We start from the raw sequence: 17,417 nt of genomic DNA on the forward strand, positions 1-17,417 counted from the left end.
ATAATAGTACATGTCATCCTTGTGTTTATATCAAAAGCTATGGCTTACTCTTCAGTGTTGTTGAAGGGCAAAGAGACAATCATATTATCTATGTTAAGAAAAAAACGATATTAGTATTTCTTGCCTTTCCATGATCTTTATTAACTGCCTTTAAGATTCAGCTACAAAACATATGTGTGGGTGGGAGTGAGTATGTCCAATGTTTGCACCCTAGCAATTTGTACAGATTCTCAATTATCTTCCCATCCCAATCAAAGAAAAAGTGAAGAAAGGACACCCTCCTCAAAGTCTTAAATACTCAATGTTGGGTTAAAAATACTATTTCAGCTCTAGGTTCAAGACAAAAACGTTGCCAGGATTCTAAGTAAGTCCTAAAGTCTTTCTGAAGAATCACAGTAAAATACTGATTTGAAGCAAACCCAACAAATGTGAAAGGTAAGTTGAGCTTAGTTCTAGGAATCAGTAATTATGGCATAAGCACAGAACAGGTGGGGGAATTGTGAACCAACCAGTTTATTTCTGGCATCTTTCTACTTCCCCATTCAGAAATTTTCTCATCTCATTGTCTAAACCATCTTCTCCTCCAATATAGTCCCCACTTAAGGTTGATCCTCTCAGGCAACACCTTAAGCTCTCAATTTGTCTCTTTATCCTTTTATCCTTCAAAAGCTCAGCTAAATTGCAGGCCTCATTTCTATGTAGTTGAGGTATTCATGAAAGGCAGTCTGACCCAGTAAACAGCAGAATTGAAAGCCCAGTTCAACCAGCTATGCTGTGCAGTCTCTGGCAAGTTACATGAGCTCTCTGAAGCTCTGATTTTCATCAGTAGAAGGAGAAAAACCCTCAGTTGCTATTACATTAGGAAAATGAAATCAATGAATCCATATTGGCAAGTTTATGATAAAAATACTCAATGCATGCTTCCATAAATATCCACATTTTCAAAGGATGTGAGTCCAAAGGAACACAACACAGGACATTTTCTTGCATCACTAAGACAATATTGAGATTAAAGACTTATTGCACAGATTTTAACCTATATTTCATGAGCAGCTACCTACAATATCTGTTAGAATGGGGTGCATACAGAAGAGGATTAACAAATAGAAATTGCTAGATAATCAAATAGTTCCAAACCAATTATTAGACGAGGAGTTAGCACAGAGCTAGGCATATACTAAGCGTTTTAATTTTTAACTCAAGGAAACCAGCCACTACTTTATATATTTTAGTGGGCAATTACCTTCTGAGTATATTTGGATACTCCCCACAGTGCCAATACTTTTTATTGATGCTGAAATGGACGTTTTCCCTCACATTCACATCTCTGATATCAGGATACATCCCACTATTTATTACAATTAATTAGCCTCTTTCTTCTTGCTTGGTGGGACATAATCAATGCAATCTTAGATTCACAGAAATGTAACATATTGAATTCTAGACAATGAATATTCAGTAAGTTCTGATGGTAAGGCAGACAACAAGTACAGCTGTACCTCGATGTTCATAGGAGATTGTTCCAGGGCCCCCACAGACACCAAAATCCTCAGTGCTTGTCTCTTATACAAAATGGCGTTGTATTTCCATATAACCTGTGCACATCCTCCCATAAAATTTAAATCATCTTTAGATTACTTATAATACCTAATGCAATGTAAATGCTATGGAAATAATTATACTATATAGTTTTTTAATCTGTATTTTTTAATGGTTGTATTGTTTTTTTAAAAAGACTTTTATTTTAGGTTTGGGCTATGTGTGCAGGTTTGTTATATAGGTAAATTGTGTGTTACGGTGGTACTGTTATGTTTATTGCTTTTTTCCAAATATTTTTCATCTCTGGTTGGTTGAATCTTTGGATACAGAACCAACAGGTGTGGAGGACTGACTGTACATAGTTTAATGGACCACAGAGATCTATTTTGCTTCTTGGATGTTTAGTCCCTGAGCATCAACTCTAATAATATTTATAAAGGCAGATATAAACAAGGTATGCGTGATTTAAAAAAAGAGGGTGCTTCAAATGCTTAAAGCACAATTTCTAAAGTTATATCAATGGATGAAGACATCACTCAAGCTTTTGAAAGAGTTCATGTCCTAGCAGTTTTTGTTTCACTTTGAGATATTCATATTTTATTTATTTATCTATTTTTGTAACAGTGTCTCATTCTGTCACTCAGGCTAGAGTGCAGTGGCAGTGTCACAGCTCAGTGCAGCCTCGAACTCCTGAGCTCAAGGGATTCCCCTGCCTCAGTCACCCAAGCAGCTGGGACTACACCATGCAAGGCTATTTTCTTAATTTTTTATAGAAATGAGGTTTCAGTGTGTTGCCCAGACTGGTTTCAAACTACTGGACTCAAGTGATCCTCCTCCCTTAGCCTCCCAAGTGTTAGGATTTATAGGCATAAGCCATGGCACCCAGCCTACTTTTTTATTTTTTAATATTTATTTATTTATTTATTTATTTATTTATTTATTTATTTTATTTTTAAGAGAGAGTCTCACTCTGTCACCCAGGTTGGAGTGCAGTGGTGCCATCTCAGCTGACTACAACCACAGCCTCCCGGGTTCAAGCAATTCTCCTGCCTCAGCCTCCCAAGTAGCTGAGACTACAGAGGTGCACCACCATGCCTCACTAATTTTTGGGTATTTTTTGTAGAGACAGGGTTTCACCATGTTGCCCAGGCTGGTCTCAAACTCCTGAGCTCAGGTAATCCACCTGCCCCAGCCTCCCAAAGTGCTGGGATTACAGGCATGAGCCACTGTGCTCAGCCCACTTTTTGATATTTTTAAACAATCATTAAGGCATGTGCTTTTTAAAATTAAAGTAAATATGTACTCACCCTATTTTGAGATTTGGTCACACCCCTTGAAATAATTATATATTCTCTAGGTCATCACAAAGCCTGACTTTGAAAATCACTACCTTGTACTCACTATCTTGTATATTTATGCAAAAATACACAGCGTATAATGGCTCCTTTAAACAATAACTAAACTGTTCATTCTACCCAACAAATGGTTTACTGGATAGAAATCATTTTTTAAATGATTTTTGGGGTGAGGGAAACAATTTTTTAGAAAAAAAAGAAATCCATGCAGTGATAACAGAAGCATAGCAAGTTTATATTTAACTTTACAAAGCTTCCATTATTTGGGGTTAATGTAAACATAGCCATGTGACTCACTACAACATAATTAATATGTCTGAATAGCACAATAGTCAGTGTTGACTGTCATGTATTCACCTTCTCTAAGAGGCTGTTTATTTTCAAAATGACATTTCACTGCCTATGAAGACGCAAGCATCCTTATTGCTTTCACACATTTTGGTTTTAAATTTGTGATTTGCCACCCTGGGTGCAGTCATCTATAGCCCAGATCAGAATCTCATTTTTTTTAAAACAGTCTCACTGTATTGCCTAGATTGGAGTGCAGTGACGCAATCTTGGCTCACTACAACCTCTGGCAGCCAGATTCAAGCAATTCTTGTGTCTCAGCCTCCTAAGTAGCTGGAATTACAGGCATGCACCACCATGACCAGCTAATTTTTGTATTTTTAGTAGAGACAGGGTTTCACCATGGTGCCCAGGCTGGTCTCAAACTCCTGGCCTTAAGTGATCTGCCTGCCTCAGCCTCCCAAAGTGCTGCGATTACAAGCATGAGTCATGGCGCCCAGCCCCAGAATATCTTACTTAAAAACATTATATGACATAAAAACCCCAGCCTCCCACCATAACCCACACATGTGTGCCAGTGAAAGAGTATAATCCATTCCAGATGCTTAAATCTATGATATTCCCTGTAGTCATGGGAAATGTCACATTGGACATTTTGCACCATGGATTCACATATTTAAAGTTTCTGTGACATTTTAGAATGGTACAGCCTAGCAAGATCTGCAGCTGCATATCACAGCATTTAACAGAACTCTTTTATTGGCTTAAGTAATTCCCATGTGGAAAAAAAAAAGATTTAGATATGATCAGGGATAGATCAAGAGATCCATAGAAATTTCAAAAGCAAAATGAGATCCTGCAACTATTAAAACAAGGAGAATATTTTCTCTCCTTTTTCTAAAGCAGACCAAACACAAAATTGAGAAAAATCAATTTTAGAATGCTAATCTTTGAAAAAGTAGTGGAAACAACCCAAATGCCCATCAAATGATGAATGGATAAATAAAATGTACTATATCCATACAATGGATTATTCGGTAATAGCAAGGAAGTACTGGTATATGCTACAACATGGGTAAATCTTTAAAACTTTGTGCTACAAGAAAGAAGCAAATCACAAAAGACCACATATTGTTTGATCTCATTTACATGAAATGGTCAGAATAGGTGAATCTATCTAGATGGCAAGTAGATTAGCCATTGCCTAGGGCTGAGCGGGGGTGGCAGATGGGGAGTGACTGCTAATAGGTACAGGGTTTCTTTTTGAAGTGATGAAAATGTGCTAAAATTGTTAATAGATAATCTATTAATTGTGTATTATTAATATATTATCTATTAATTATGCATTGTTAATAGAAAATCTATTAATTATTAATTGTCAGTCGATTGTGGTGACAGTTGCATAATTCTGAATATGCTAAAAGCCATCAAATGGCTTTTAATGGGCAAATTGTATGGTATGTGAATTATTTGTAAATAACACCATCTCAAAGGAAAGGAAATAGCTTAAAGGTGAAAGCTTTTCCTCCTGGAATGGCAAAAACTTTCTCCATGGGCAGATATAGAAATGATCTGCCACAGCCCTGAAAAATAAAAATTTGCAAAGGGAAAGAAGTCTCCCTCGCAGAAATTTGCTGCAGAGAACTCAAAATGGAGGCAGTTATTGCTTCTATTATCTGTGTTTAAACAAGTGATTCTACTAATCAGGAAGCAGTTATTGGAGCCTGAGTAGGACTGCTGGATAAAAAGCAGGAAGCCTGGTTAAATTTGAATCCCAGACGATGAATCAAATTTTACTATATGTATGTTCCCAAATATTACATAAATATTAAATTAAATATTATAAAAGTATTACACATTTTAGGACATGATTATGTTGTACTAAAAAACATGAATTGTCTGTCTGAAATTAAAATTTATTTGGATTCTCTGCATTTTCTGTTGTTCTTAAATCTGGCGACCTAGGGCCTGTGATTATTAATTTTTAGAGATTTAAGAGCTCAGAGCAGTTGAACACAAAACCAAGGCAGGTCTAGCTAACATTGGGAGAAATTTGTCTCATACCCTAAATCACCTATTTATAAAATAAATAAATAAATAGTTATTTGGTTCTTTATTTGCCCAGCATTATGCAAGACACTGGAGATACTAAAGTAAGAAAGATGGACTCCCAACTTAGAGTCTGGTAAAGACAGACAAGTGAAAACGCAATAACAATAAAATGCAATAAATGATAGAAGATGAGAAGAAGGTAGCAACTGAATAGAAAATGTTGGAGAATCCTAGGTAAAGGAAAAAAGATGGGCAAAGATTTAGAGATGAACAAGAACATGGCTAGTTCAAAGAATCAAAGTAATTTCATATGAAAAAATACAGCAAGTATAGAATGGAGAAGGTATTATTTTAAAGAAGTATAGAGAAATCAGATCCTGGAGGTTTTTCTTTTAATACACTTCATTTTTCACAGCAGTTTTAGGTTCATAGCAAAATTAAGCAAAAAGTATAGAGAGTTCCCATTTATCCTCTGTCCCCAATACATGCATAGTTTCCCCATCTATCAACATCTCTCACCAGAGTGGTACATTTGTTACAGTTGATGAACTTACATGGACAGATCATTATCACCTAAAGTCCACAGTTTATATCATGGTTCACTCTTGATATTGTATATTATATAGGCTTGGACAAATTTATAATGGCATATATCTACCGTTACAGTATATAGAGGAATTCCATTGCCCTAAACACCCTCTGTGTTCTTGCTCATCCCTCCCTTCCCTCTAAACCCCGGGAACCAGTGATCTTTTTACTGTCTCCACAGTTTTGTCTTTTATGTCAGATAGTTGGAATCATACAGTATGTAACCTTTTCAGATTGCTGTCTTTCACTTAGTAATATGTTAAACATGTAAAGTTCCTCCATGTCTTTTCATGGCTTGATATCTCATTTCTTTTCAGTACTGAGTAATAGCCCATCATCTGGATGTACCCATAGAGGGTTTCCTTGATTTTGCAAGAGCCTCAAGCATTTGCTTCATCTACCTGTTGAATAATCTGATTCTGCAGACAGAGGATGTTTTAACAGTATTGAATATTCAAGAAGACAACATAACAAAAACTTCAACATGCCCACTGGATTTAGAGACAAAGATAATAGAAACTTGGTAAGTTTAACTAGAGAGATAGGTCAGAATCCAGATTGAAATTAGTGTTAGACTAAATAGGAGGTAGAGGCAAAGGAATGGAAACAATGAACATATACAACCCTTTCAAGGAACTGGCTCCAGAGAAGAAAAGAGAGTTTTCAGCCTTAGAACTTATAGCTCTTTTTTCCAGCTTTATGAGGTACACGTGATGAATAAAAATTGTATATATTTGAGATGTACAACATGATGTTTTGATACACATATGTATTGTGAAATAATTACCATAATCAAGCTAATTAACATAACCATCACTGTATTAGTCTGCTTTCACACTGCTATAAAGAAATACCAGAGGCTGGGTAATTTTTAAATTCACTCACTATCACAAGAACAGCACGGGGGAAACTGTCCCCAGGATCCAATCACTTCCCTCCCTTGACACACAGGAATTACAACTGGAGATGAGATTTGGGTGGGAACACAGAGCCAAACCATGTTAGTCACCTCACATCGTTAGCATTTGTGTGTGTGTGGTAAGAATATTTAAGATCTACTATCCTAGCAAATTTCAAGTATACAAAACAGTATTATTAACTATAGTCCCCGTAGCTCGCCAGAACTTATTTATCCTGCATAACTAAAACTTTGCACCCTTCAACTAACATCTATCCATTTTTCCCACCCCACCCAATCCCCAGCCCTTGCAGCCACCATTCTACTTTCTTCTGTGAGTTCAACTTTTTCAGATTCCACATATGAGTGAGGTCATGCAGTATTTGTCTTTCTGTGCCTGGCTTATTTCACTTAGCATAATGTCCTCCAGATTCGTCTATGTTGTCACAAATGACAGGATTTCCATCTTTTTTAAGTTTGAGTAATATTCTATTGTATGTATACACCACGTTTTCTCTATCCATTCATCCTCAATAGGCACTTAGGTTGATTCTGTATCTTGGCTGTTGTGAATAATAACGCAATGAACATAAGGGTGTAAATATCTCACTGAGTTAGTGGTGTTATTTCCTTTGGATATACATCTAAAGGTGGGGTTTCTGAATCATATGACAGTTCTATTTTTATTTTTTGGGAGGACCTTTCATACTGTTTTCCATAATGTCCATACGTATTTACATTGCCATCAACAATACACAAGGGCTCCCTTTTCTCCACATCTTCACCAACACTTATCTTTTGTCTTTTTCATAATAAACATGATAACAGGTGTGAGCTGATATCTCATTGTGGTTTTGGTTTGCATTTCTCTGATAGTTTGTGATGCTGAGCTTTTTTTTTTTTTTTTTTTTTTTTTTTTTTTCATATACCTCTTGGCCATTTGTATGTCTTCTTTTGAGAAATGTCTATTCAGTTTCTTTCCCCATTTTTTAATCAGGTTGTTTGTTACTATTGAATTGTTTGAGTTCTTAAAAGATGTTTTAATGGGACAATCTTGGGTGTGTTTACATGCTGATGGAGAGTTACTGAGGTCTGTAGAAAGTGCAAGAAGATGGTCTCTTGTGAAATAGGAAGGAAAAGTAACTGCCTGAACATAAAGGGGGAAATTGAGCAGTCAGAAGTTTAAGGTGAGTGGTGAAGGAATGAGCTGCTGGACAGAACACGGTAGTTGACTATTACTGGGACTAGGAAATAAAGTAGGACAAAATATTAGTGATATAGTGCTTCTTTTCACTGAGTAGGTATTCCTAAAGTAATAGGAAACCACTATTACACATACACACACCAATGAGAGAAATATTTTTAACATTTTTGATGTATTATAAAGATTCGAATAAAAAGAACTTCATCTATGGTAGAATAATCTGTCCTTCAAAGCAGAACACTCCAGAATGAGAATCTAGAAAAAGCATCACTGCCACCCAGCTCCTTAAAAATTCAGAATCAGCTTCAATTTACTAATCATCTCCAATTCCATTACCCACAGCTAGATGCTAGAAGCGTTGATCTGAATAATCTAAAACAGCAGATAGTCAAAAATGATTTAAATTAGGTCCTGAAAAACATAATTATTTACATTAAATTTACATTGTTAATTTGCTTCACTTAAGCAAATATTAAAACTAGTTTAAATTCTCTGAGAAAATACTCAGTGATATCAAGGATTAGAAAATGATTAGAATTTAGAGAGAATCCAGAGATTAATAGTTAGCAACAAATGACAAAGAAAATGAATCCCCACAATGGTATTGAGACAAATTTCTTTTCTTTTTTGTCCTTTTTTTTTTTTTTTTTGCAGAAGTAGGGAGTAAGGAGGGTCTTGCCATCTTGCCAGTCTGGTCTTGAAATCCTGGGCTTAAGGAGACAAACTTCTAACAGTGAATTTTTTTTCCAATTACAGAAAAATAAATGATCCCTAAATTTTCAGAACTAGAGCTGTTTTTGTTGTCAACAAGATCTCACTCCTACCCTGAGCTGAAACTTGACTTAAACTCCAAGTGCATTCCTTCCAACACCCAGACTTAGCTAAATTACTTCTCAGTAATAAACAGTTCCGCCATGTGCGTGCATTGAGTAAGATGCAGCCAGGACACATGGCCAACTGTAATACAATTACCCTCCTGTCACATCCTTCCTCTACTCATTCATTCAGTCAATTCGTTCAATCTTGTCATCATTCGAGTCCTGACAGCTTACTGTGTGTCACGGACTGAGTTAACTGCTAACATCACACAGAGCAATGATGGAGATGACCTGAGTAAATCACCAGTTAAAAACTATGGAATGTGATTTAGGACAGTAACATACTATAAGGGGACTGCTCACCTAAGTCTGGTGTTAACTTAGGAATACTTCCCAAGCAGATTTTTTTTGTATTAATTCTGGAAGAATGAGTAAGAGTTAACCACGTTGAGAAGGAAGAGGATCAGGAAGGTAATAAGAACAGGGGTTCACTTTGGACAGAGAGGTGAGAGATGTCATGATGGACACAAGAAAGGAGTTTCCTCTGGCTGAGAGTTGTCATGAGTTACAACATCGAGAGACTTGTATGCCAAGATAATGATGTGGATCATATCCTAAAGGTTATGAGGATTTATTGACGGAAGTCTTGGAATGACATGATAAGTTTTATGTTTTAGACAATTGCTCTAGATTGATTGGAGAAATTTGGGGAAAATGTGAAGCAGATAAATAAGTCATGGAGTCTGATTAAGATAGAAGCTGTGGAACTGGAGGAGTTGAATATCAAGAAATATTGAAGGGGCAAGAAACACAGATTTGGAGATTGGTGAGTGGAAAGCAATGATGGGAAGGAATAGCAGTGGCTTACTCCTCTAATCCCAGAACTTTGGGAATCCAAGGCAGGAGGATCACTTGAGCCCAGGAGTTCAAGACCAGCCTGGGCAAAATATTGATATCCCCACCTCTAAATAATAATAATAATAATAAAATGCTATCTTTTTTGTCTGGGCACAATGGCTCATGCCTGTAATCCCACCATTTCGGGAGGCTGAGGCAGGAGGAGTTGGAGACCTGCTTGGGCAACATAGGGAGCCCTCATCTCTATTAAAAATAAAAATAAAATAGCTGGGCATGGTGGTATGCATCTGTAGTCCCAGCTATTCGGGAAGCTGAGGTGGGAGTACCACTCGAGCCCAGGAGGCAGAGGCTGAAGTGAGTCGCAATAGCACCACTGCACTCCAGCTTAGGTGACAGAGCAAGAGCCTGTATCAAAATAAGTAAATAAATAAATTTTAGCTTGAACATGTAATGAATGTTGGCATTACCACTCACTGTTAGAGACTACAGCGGGAAGAAAAGATTAGAGCAGAAGACAATGAGTTCATATGTGGCCATGCTAAGAGACATCCTGATAGAGATCACAAAGTGAATTAAATCGGTCTGTCACTCAGGAGACATATCAAAGCTGGAGATATACACTGGGAGTCATGATAATATAAGTGGGTGCAGATAAAGGCATAGCCTGTAGGGAGTGAAACAAAGAGGAAAAAACAGACAAAAGGGAAACATAAACTAAACAAAGACCTGTACATATCATACCAATTAAACAACAGTAAGTGTTTTACTTAGTGGGGCTGAAAGGGGTAAGGCTAAGGTAGAGTTCAGCCTTTCTTTATCCCTATCAATTCACCCTGGTTATTCCACTCAAAATAATTTTTAAAAGTTTTATTATTTTGTCTTGATGAGTATTTCTTATTCCTTAATGGTAAGCAAATATTATTTTTCAAAAATAGCTCCTAAGGGAGCTAAGTTAATACATTTGCTTCTTTTCTTTAATTGCAAGAACCTGAATCAATCTACAGATCATTTAATATTTACATGATGTTATGTTCATTGACACTCATTGATATATAATATTGTAGAATATCTTATGGTACATCACAAATAAATGACTACAGATTCCTCTTATTTCTGGAAGCACATACCTATGCGATGTGACTTTTCCTCCCAAAGAGGAAGAGAATCTTTACCCCCTTTCTTGAATTTTAGGGACTTTTTTTGTTTTGGTTATTTACTTGGTTTGGTCAAAGATGCAAATGATGCAGGCAGAGACTTGACAAGGGCTGTACGCTGGAGCTGACTCTTGCTGCTGGGAAATCTTCCACCACCATATGAACAAGCCCAGGTTAGCCTGGAGAATGAGACCATGTGGGACAAAAATGAGCCATCTCAGATTAAGGGTCCTAGATCTAACCAATCTTCCATCCAACAGACATGCAAATGAAATCATCCTAGACTATCCAGCCACAGTTTGAGCTGCCAGTTGATTATACGTATTAACAAAACTGCCTCAGAAGAGAAGAGCCACCCAACTGAGCCAGAAAGTTGTCATCAAATTAAATGATTATTATTTTAACTCAAAGTTTTGGGATGATTTGTTATGCAACAATGTATAACTAGCATCACCACTTTCTAGAGTTAAATAAGAAATCATTTAATATCTCTGATATATGAAGAGAACCTCACAGCAGGCAAACTGCACCTCTTCTGTGGCTTTATTCAGAAAAACATACTACACTTACGCATGTTTTAGAGTGCACAAACACATATTAAATCATAACAATTAAGTATCTTGATTTTCAATCACAGTTAACTGCATGGATTAATTCTGAGTAGAGACAAGCAGCTCTAATGAGTTTTCACCCTGAAGCTACACATTTTTAAACTTGGTAATTGTAATGAAGGCACATAATGAGGTTTTTTTAAATCCAAATAGCACACTGATACTTATTACTGACCTTTTATTTTGTTTTTGCTTAAAATCCAATAGATGTCCTAAAAACTATTTTGAGAAGGATGCCACAGAAGTTTCTCAAAAAACCGAGGATGAAAATATTTCATAAAAGAATATCGCTGCAAAACATTCAACAGGATTCTTCTAGGATACCAAACTCACAAGTTAAAACTAGTTTTCATAGGATAATTACAGACAAAGATTATGAATTATTCATCTTTGTATTGCCTATAATCCCTCCAGTTTAGGAGGCTCTTGATACATATTTGTTGAATGAGTGAATGAGTGAATTATTGAGTGAGTGAATGATTAATGGGCCAATTGCATTGTTTCAGGCTTTATTATATGTGGTTGTTATACTTCAGGAGATGTGATTTGACCCATGATATAACTGACTTGATATAATTAATGAGTCATTTCATAACAAGGTTCTACTGGTATTGTACTCATAAATGAAACCATGCTAATGACTCAAAAAGATTCATCTCAACTAAGAGATCCCTCTGTGCAAGTTAAATTTGTCGGTTTCTACCCAGTATCTAAAATGAATTGTATTCTTCTTTCAAAAGAATAAAATCAGCCAATCTAACTTCCACCTAATTTATAAGTTGTATGTATAGTTATAGACATAGATGTATAAAATATACATTTATCTTTATAGAGAGAGAGATAACACTACTGGTGGCAATTGTTATCTGAGTGAACAGGTGTGGCTGAAAAAACCTTTGCGTGACCAACTGTTCTTTCCACACTATACACATATAAAGAGTATTCTGTGGTTGGCAGCTGTAGCCGTATTTGCAGAGCCCACAGTAACTACATCATTTAAAATAATACCCTACCCATTACCATTATTCATAAATAGCTATACTTCTTCTTACTAATGCAAGTAAACCTGTTCTGCCTATTTTCACTTGGAATTCCAGAATTACACTGAATCATATGAAGTTTCACTTTGTGAGATCTTTATAGTTTTTCTTCTGCTCACTATTTTTGCTTGCCATCCTTTACTTAGCACACAACTTTGTGAGTATCCTATTGTCATACATTCTCTACACCTGCCCAGTCTCAAAGCCAAGTGCTTCAGTAAGAAAATACATACCCTAGCTAATTTAGGCCCTCACTATCTGACTTACCTATTTAAAGTTAAGTATCACTCACAAGGGGATCTAATAGAACTCTTCAAGAAACAATTTGTTCATATATTTACTGGCTATTTATTGAAGCACCAGGCACTGTTCTCAGTGCTTGGAATATAGCAATATGTATAGTCACTGCTACAATGGAACCCTGTTGTATGCATGTTTCTCTTTCCACTTCACAGCAGGGATAGCATCTCTTCCTTAATATCGCTTAGACTGCTGTTTTGCACCTAGTAAGTGTTTAACAAATGCTGATAGACAGGTCAGCATTCTGGAAGCCTTCAGTTTATGCTGGACTTCTGGTTGAGTCCATTCCCACTCCTGCTTGCTGGATCTCTTGGATCTCCATATGACCTACAGAACAAAAATCATGATTGCTTTCAGCTCTCTATTGCCAATCAAAATAACTGGCTACATCGCTTTCTTTCTGCAAGCTGGAATATGATTTTGCTCTTCCTACACTTATGACAGTCCTGTGGTTCTATATTTATTCTGCCAAGCTTTTAATATGTTTCATTAGCATCTTTCCTTAGTGCCCTAAATGTATTCTAGGAGTGCAGGTACAGGATCAAAGCATGGATTTTAGGAGGCTTGTCAGTGGCATGACACACTGTCTTGTACTTGCTCTCTCCATGTGCTTTTCAAACACCAATATTCATCAGCACACCACATCAGCTAGAGGCAAGACAACAAAAAAGATGACTAATAAACACGGGCACAAGCTTGTTGTTCATTTACCCACTTTCTGGTAATGAACATCAAGCATCAAGCATCTTGGAGATTTGTTGGTCATTTGATTATTCCCAAGACTGTATTTTAGGAATCCCAAAGAGAGCTACTGATAGATTCCTACCACAGAAGTTCTCTGACAGATCCTACCTACCCAATTCCACATTTCTCGCGCAGTATAAATTCTCCCAAAAAAGGTCTTGCTGGTTTTATAAATTTGGATTCAAAAAGGTTAAATATTGTATTATCCAAGTTTCATTTCCCCTTAGATTTTTATAAATACCACATAATTGCCAACCTTCACCCTGTGTATAATCTAAGACAAAGTTGGAAGAGGGGGGAGAAAACTCTAAAACGTATTTGTAAGCAGTACATATACTTCTGGAGAACTAGGAACTGGGATTGTGTAAATGGCTTTGCATCATGGTCTGGATAGCAGATTATGCGTGCATATATTTGTTAAAAATTACCTAAGTATAATTTCTATCCCTCAAGGCTAAAACCATAGAACAATAAAAACCAAATGTTTATTTCATGCCTCCTAGGTTCACAGAAGTATGCTAATTCCTGTGAAAAGAAAAAAATATCACTCCCCCTGCCAAGGATCCCTAAAACTTTTATGAAGCAATAAGATCAAATAATAAAATGAAAATATGAAAGGGCCAATAATAAAATGTTACACTATTTTAGCAAAATCACAAATATCATTTAAAAGCCAAAGTCAATGACTAATTGAATGGCAACACTAATTAGTGCTAAAGAAACCCAGAGACAAAAGTATTCTGAGAAGTCCAGGTGCTTCACTCAAAAGCAAGTACTCTCAGAAAACAGACCAGATGTACACAGTTGGACCCAGGCTCAAGGCCTTGTAGTTGGGCGAGGCAGGAATTAGCATGAAAGTGATGGCTTGTCAGAGATGGATAGACATTTGTCACACTTCCTTGGCTGTCCAGAAGCTTTCTAATCCTTCCTATGTTGGAGAATTCATTCCTCCCCCAAAGCAGAAGCTAAAAAATTGCTTTCCCAGCTTCCCTTGGAAATCATGACCTGGGCCTTTTCAATGCACTGACGTGAGACATGAGTTCAGAAGTAGACGAAGTGAATGAGAAAGCACAGTGCTGAGGTGATGCCAGCAAGGGCAGTAAGGACAGTCAGTGCCAGAGGCTGCCGTGACAGTAGTCCGAGCTCTAGTATCCTCTGAAAACTTCTCAGCCTCTATATTTGGCATCAAGCTGTCTAGTAGACTAGTGCCACACCGGAATTTGAAGATTGTTCCTGGCTGCAAAGTAAGCAAGTTTAATCCTGTGGTTATTGTAGAGACTTTATTATTTTAAACATAATTTTTAGAGATAGGGTCTCATTCTGTTACCAGGCTGGAGTGCAGTGTTGTGACCATAGCTTACCGCAACTCCTGGATTATAGGCATGTGCCACCACACCTGGCTATTTTTTTTTTTTTTTTTTTTTTAGTTTGTTTTTTAGAGACAGGGTCTCCCTATGTTGCCAAGGTGGTTGTGAACTTCTTTTCTTTCTCTTTTGGAGATGGAGTTTCACTCTTGTCGCCCAGGCTGGAATGCAATGGCACAATCTCACCTCACTGCAACCTCCGCCTTCCAGGTTCAAGCAATTCTACTGCCTCAGCCTCCAGAGTAGCTGGGATTATAGGCACGCGCTACCACACCTGGCTAATTTTTGTATTTTTAGTAGAGATGGGGTTTCACCGTGTTGGCCAAGATGTTATTGAACTCCTGACCTTGTGATCTGCCCACCTTGGCCTCCCAAAGTGCTGGGATTACAGGCATGAGCCACCGAGCTCAGCCGTGAACTTCTTATCTCAACTGATCCTCCTACTTTTGCCTCCCACATTACTGGGATATAAGCACAATCCATCACACGTGGCGGCAGAGATTTTATGATGTACCCAGTATCTAAAAAATTCTGTTTAAAATAGTAAAGGTGGGTTCTGTTGTTTGCAACTGAAAACCTTAACAAAGAACAGATTGACTAGAGAAAAATGTGCATCTTGAATCAATATTTGTCTAGGAAGAAAAAAAACAAAAACAAAAACAAAACATATATTAGTAAAACTACTAAGTCCAGAACAAGTTCTGGAAAATTAGGGAGAAAGCAAGTGGCTAAAGGATAGAAAGAGTGCATGATACATTTAATATGATGGCATAACATGCAAACAGCATTAATGCTGGATGTTTCACAGAGGCGTGCAACTCCCCTGCCCCCAGCTGCACTCTGCCTCTTCATCTATACTCTGCGCTCTGGGAGGCTGAACTCTGTCCTCTGCATCACTGGGCTTGCCTGCTTTCTGCATTTCAGCTGAGTTCTGCCAATGTGGAGCACTATAAGGCAAGAGTATGAGATCAGAGTCCATTCTTTTGACTTCCTCCCTGCAAGGTCTCACAGACTGATGTTTATCCTGACCAAAGGTCCCAGCTCCTGCCAGGCAGGCTTTTCTCACCACATTCTTTTGTTAAGTACCTTTTCTTATTCTTGAGACATAGGGATGGTGATGAAATTCCAAAGCCACTGGTTCTGGAGTCTAACCTTATTCTTTGGTGTTTCTGTACTATACCACACCTTTGCAAACAGTATGTTTATAAACACTTCTCCATTTGCCCAGTTGAGTGTGTCATCACTTTTCTGTTGGGACCCCAACTACTAAACTATTATAGATTACTTGGAAGTACATGTCTTATAAAACTATAAAAACCTGCGGGGAAAAGATGAACACAACATTGAGAAAAGTGCTTAACCCTAGGGGACAGAAAGAGGAGGAGAGTAATTAGATTAGAGAATGGTAAACAGGAGACACAGCAGGCAGTAACTATCTATGTAATATATATCATATAAACATTTATTCTTACATTGGGTCACAGAAACATAAATATTTCCTACACCATTCTTCATGATTTTTATGGTACAGTCCACAGTTTTACATTTTTTTTCACTCTCTTAAGGCTTTTAGTGAATAAAAGTCCTAAATTTAATGTAGTTCAATTATCAATCTATATGCTTATGATTAGAGCTTTTTATGTCCTATTTAAGAAATCTTTGCCTGTTTAAGAATATCTTAGTCATTAAAATATTCTGCATGTTATTTTCTAGATGTTTATCAGGTCACCTTTCTCATTTAGGCCCACAATCTATTTTGAATTTATTTTTTGTATGATGATATGATTTGTATGGTTAACATACTGTGAGATTCCTGTGGCTAATATTGTATTAGGATTTTGCCTGTATGTTCATCAGTAAGATTAGCCTGTTGATCCTTTTTTAAATAAGGGGCTGGTAATTGGCTATTAGTAATATTTCCTCCTTAAATATTTAGAGCATTCACTGGACCTAGATGTTTCTTTCCAAGGAGGTTTTAAATGAGAGATTCAATTTCTTAAATAGAACTATTCTATTCAGACTTTATTTTCCTGCACCAGTTTTCATAAGTTGCGGTTGTTTATTTCATCTGAATTTTCAAATTTATTGTCATAAAATTTTATCTGCAGTATCCACACAGACGCAAAAGAACATTTTTATCTTCTGAAGCAGAACACTTGGCATCTCTGTGACAGATAACTTCACTATCGCTCAGAACCACCCCAAGATTAAATATCAGCCTTGTATTTGTATAACTTAAGAAAGCAAAGATCTGTTCCAAAGTGAATGTCTGTCTCCACCAGGAGCTAAAAGCTTCTAGTAACTTTACAATAAAACTCACTCATGGGAAACACAACTTACACTTCACCTAGCACTAATTACACAAGTGATAAACATACAGGCAGCAACTGGGAAACTCTAGAGTGCAACTCCGATATCAAATCAGAACAAGAGATTGAGATTTTCAGTTACCAGATTGGAAACAGTAGATAAAGCCATAAGAAAGAGCTCATATTTCAGAAAAACATGGAGAGTGAAAAGCACCAAGTTAAAGAGGGAGGAAAGTGGAAAAAAATTGCAGCAAAAATAAAATAGGAAAGGCGAAAAGTAGGGGAAGAGCTAGAG

Source organism: Papio anubis, chromosome 3 (assembly GCF_008728515.1).
Source record: "Papio anubis isolate 15944 chromosome 3, Panubis1.0, whole genome shotgun sequence".
Lineage (NCBI taxonomy): Eukaryota > Metazoa > Chordata > Mammalia > Primates > Cercopithecidae > Papio > Papio anubis.